Source organism: Austrofundulus limnaeus, unplaced genomic scaffold, assembly GCF_001266775.1.
Source record: "Austrofundulus limnaeus strain Quisiro unplaced genomic scaffold, Austrofundulus_limnaeus-1.0 Scaffold11, whole genome shotgun sequence".
Taxonomy (NCBI): domain Eukaryota; kingdom Metazoa; phylum Chordata; class Actinopteri; order Cyprinodontiformes; family Rivulidae; genus Austrofundulus; species Austrofundulus limnaeus.
The window spans coordinates 2,038,584-2,043,145 of NW_013952413.1; positions in this window are offsets into that span (position 1 = coordinate 2,038,584).

Consider the following 4,562-nt stretch of genomic DNA (forward strand, 5'->3'; position numbering starts at 1 on the left):
CTATTAAAGTTCCTATAAATTCAAAATGCTTTTCTCATCAGGGAAGAAGTCAGAATCATTGTTAAAAGGGAAATTTCATGTAAAATAAACTTTTTTGAGTTTTATTTCATGTTATAATGTCATCCTCTCATCAAAACCATGCCCAGAGTTTTACTTTGACTCATTCATGCGTGTTTGAGAAATCCTGTAGTGTCCTGAGGCAGCCAGGCAGGGGAGCAAAAATGACCAGTTGGGACTAGAACCGCCTTTTGGGATTAGCTCCTCCTCTGGGCTGTCAATGTAAATGTCACATTTATTTACATAGCACATTAAAACACCAAAAGCTGACCAAAGTGATTTACAGTTCAGTCATGATTTGTATCCAAAAACAAAAAATCGTAGATACAAATACAACCGAAACACAATATAATATATAAAGCTCTAATTGAACCTCCAACTCGGTCTTAGTTAAAGGCCAAAGAAAAGAGATGGGTCTTCAGCAATGATTTAAAAGCCTCAGCAGTCTCAGATGACCGGATTTTAAGAGGTAGACTGTTCCACAGCTTTGGAGCAGCTATTGCAAAAGCCTGATCACCTCTAGATTTCAGTTTGGATAGGAACATCTAACAGAAACTGGTTGACCTGAGTGCTCTGACTGAAGAGTAGATGTTAAGAAGATCACATAAATATGACGGGGCCAGACCATTAAAGACTTTAAAAGCCAACAGTAAAATCTTAAAATGAATTCACAGGTGAACAGGAAGCCAATGGAGAGAAGCAGGACCAGGGTTATGTGTTCATGCTTTTTACCTGTTAAAAGATGAGCTGCTGCGTTCTGGACAGTCTGTAGGCGATGCAGAGATGATTTATCCAAGCCAGCAGGTTGTGTCAGGCTGTGTCTCCAAGCTGAGCTTCCTCATCACAGAGCACACAAACACACACCTGGCCCCGTGCTGAAATGGGCGGGACAGAAGCAGAAGGAGGTTCTTAAAGAGACAGAGGCCAACTTCAAGGTGTTTAGAAACAGATAGGATGAGACGTCAAGTTTATTTTCTATTCAAGCATATAAACAACATTTTAATCACAACGAAAGGCGACATAGATAGTTTATTGTAGTATAGTATTTAAATATATACCTGAGAAACATATAATATTGCCCCTTTAAAAAAGCAGAGGTGGGAACTTGAGTCACATGACTGGATTTAAGTCATTAATATTATGACTTTAGACTTGACTTGAAAACATGTTCAGAGACTTGTGACATGAATTGGACTTGACCCTGTTTACTTAAAAAGATTTGATATTTTACCCAAAATCCAAAGTTTAAAACACATTATTTATAAAGTGAGCCCCATTCATTATTTCACTCATTCTGTATTAATAAAAGCAGACCGTCTGTCTTTTTTTTCACACTCTGTACATGCGTGTGCGTGAGCTGCAACACAGCAAATCAAATTAAGATTTAAAAACTGGAAAACTAAAGTTTAAAGGAAGACTGTTTTTGCTGCTAAGTTTATTTGAAATGTGCAACATAGAGGTGCAATTTTAAAATAGTTTTTTTTTGTATTTTGCAAGTTCAGCTGCATGTTTCATCATGATTTGAGATAAATATAGATTTAAAATAGAGGACACGGTCTTTTATTTACATTTAACATAACTGCAACATTGTTCATCAAAAAAAGACTCTAAAGGACTTGAAATTCCAAGTTTCAGACTTGAGACTTGACAGTTGCATGTCTTGTCTTGACTTGAGACTTGATTCTGACTTGAGGTGAAAGACTTGAGACTTGTTAAAACAGTAACTTGGTCCCACCTCTGAAAAATAATAATAACTAGACATGGGTTTTTACGATGTAAAAACAAGTGTGCATTGCCACGTAGCATGTCATTGCAGCATGGCTTTGCCTGCAGAATGAACTTTGACCAAGTTCAAATGTGTTTTCTATACCAGCTTGTGCGTGTCACATCAGCAGGTGTTTAGAATGAAGGTAATTGTGTGACAATATGAAGTTTGAAGAGATTTTTTTCTTAAAGTTGCATTAGCTGGGTTTTGAACCCTGATCTCCCACATGRAAGTCCATGACATAGACCATTAGACCAATGGAGTTGTGGCGGAAGGTGGTGGCAGGGGTTGRTTTGTATGTGTGCAGAAAGAGGCCACATTGCCAATGCAATTATTGACACTAAACTGCATAATATTACAACAATAGAGCAGTATTGAGACAATATTATAGTAAAACATCAAAATACAATCATATTAGTATAGTAAACAATGAACTACTGAGATTAAATATTAAAAAACCATGGTGGAGTACCAAGTTGAGTACAGCTGGGGGCAGTATTGGACCATTACAAGGCCCCATTGACTCYCATTACATGAATTTTGGAATAAAGTTTAAACATTAATATTTCAAAAACTACAAGTKGTACAGGCASCARAARGCAWAGCAATCATTTGGCACAGGACCTTTACAGATAGAAATTACAATGGCAGCTGTAGGACAAAGTATGCAGGAGGAGTAGCGTGGCGACGTGGAAGAAGACGGAATAAGTTGAATAATATTAAAAAGAAACAGGAAAACAATAGTGTGCATTGCATTGGCAATGCACACTGAAAAGAAAAAAACGATAAATGCAGTTTGAAGAAAGAAAAAAGGTTTGTGGTTCTTTAAATATTTACATTGTCTTGTTTTTATGTGAACCTGTTGTAGCACGTGGTTACCATGAAAATGACTCCAAAAAGAAATGCTCAATGATTGAAGCTTTAGAGTCTAATGTTTTAAAAAAGAAGATCACAGTTTTAAAGGTTTGTGTTTTATTTTCACTAAGAGGTGAGTCAATTTATTTGAAATGACCCCAAGACAAGCTCATATCAGGAAATATCAGTGACACTGTGAAAATACAGATGTGTCAATGTTGTAAAAAKCTATATTTTAAAACTCAGAAATACAAATACATTTAGTATCCAGCTATTATTACTAATAACTGCATTAAATAATTTATTTACAGACTGAATTACCATTTTACTGCCATTAGAAAAATAATGAATGTGCATGTTTTGTGACTCTTGTTTCAACTCATCTGATTTTATTTGTATTTCGGAAATCCAATATCTTCTTATAATTTGCTTGAACATAAATCCAGTGTCATCATTTCACTGACAAAGCATGAAAGTGCAGGCACTAATGAGAGAAAGAAAAGCTGCAGGGAATTTTCAGATTTCTGTAAAATTTTAAATCAGTCACTAGCTATTTAATAAATAAAAAGAAATAACTTTAATTGCATAACCAACATTCTAGCAACAGAACAAAAAAAAAGAATAAAAAGGAAAAACCATTATGTAGTTCATGTGGGTTACARTGATTCAGCCAGTAGATGGCAACATTGTTGCTTTTTTAAAATAACATTTTGGTTTCTAACTTTACTGCTGAAAATTAAATTAAAGAATATCTTGCCTCAMTTAAAGTAAATACTATTTTTTTACTCCCTTCAGTGAATATACGACAACACAGGTGGCTTTATTCATCCCTTCTTAACTTTCTACACAAAACCTTGCATTCAATTACCACCATCATACTGTTTGCATACAATAATACATAATTCATTCAATAATACATTCAACTTTCATACTCACCTCATTGGCTGCACATAACCAGGGGAACAGTTTCCTTAAAAATCTACTTTCTGGACAAACCTGACAAAAAAATAAATCAGAAAATTTTCTGATCAGACAATATCCCTCACAACCATGGAGACAAACATTGTTAGTGATACTTGAGTAACAGTACAAGTATCTTATCATGAATTTACTTTGGTACAAAGTAAAGTCTCCCCCAAGAATATTACTCGAGTAAAAGTTTTAAAGTATCTGATTGTTTTTAACTCAAGTATGAAAAGTCAATTTCTGACATAAAATGTACGTAAATATTAAAAGTAAAAGTATTAAGTAAAAATGAATAGGTTTTCCAGAATGGCATTTATTGGGAGGTGAACTTTCCAAAAATATATTTCTTTCTAAAGGTGTGCAGCTGTGATGGATTGTGTACAATTTGGTGTCAGAATGGTATATACATGTATTTATACTTCTCATTCAACCACAATTAAATTCCCTCTTTCCAGGAGGCACAGTTTCTCAGGATAATATTTTTAACAATAATGAGCTGAAATGAAACAGAGGTAATGACTTTACTTCTTACCTTGTTTAAAAATGTAAAAAGCAGAAAGTACAGATAACTGTGTGAAAATGTAAGGAGTATAAATAAAAGGTAGGCTGAAAAATAATTACTCAAGTAAAGCACAAATAAACAAAATTTCTACTTAAGTACAGTAACAAAGTATTTGTACTTAGTTACAACTCTGGAGACAAAATTCTACAAAATGGCCATCAGTGTTTCACCTACTGTCCCATCTGCAGCATTGAACAACATTAAAAACAAACAAAAAGAAACAATATAATTTTATATTAAAAGTCTTCTTTACAATAGTCAAAATTTATTTACACAAATAACTTGTAGCAGTTAAACTGTTTTATTTTCTTCTGACATGTTTATTTTCCACACTTCAGTAGCTTGTAAGTTCATTTA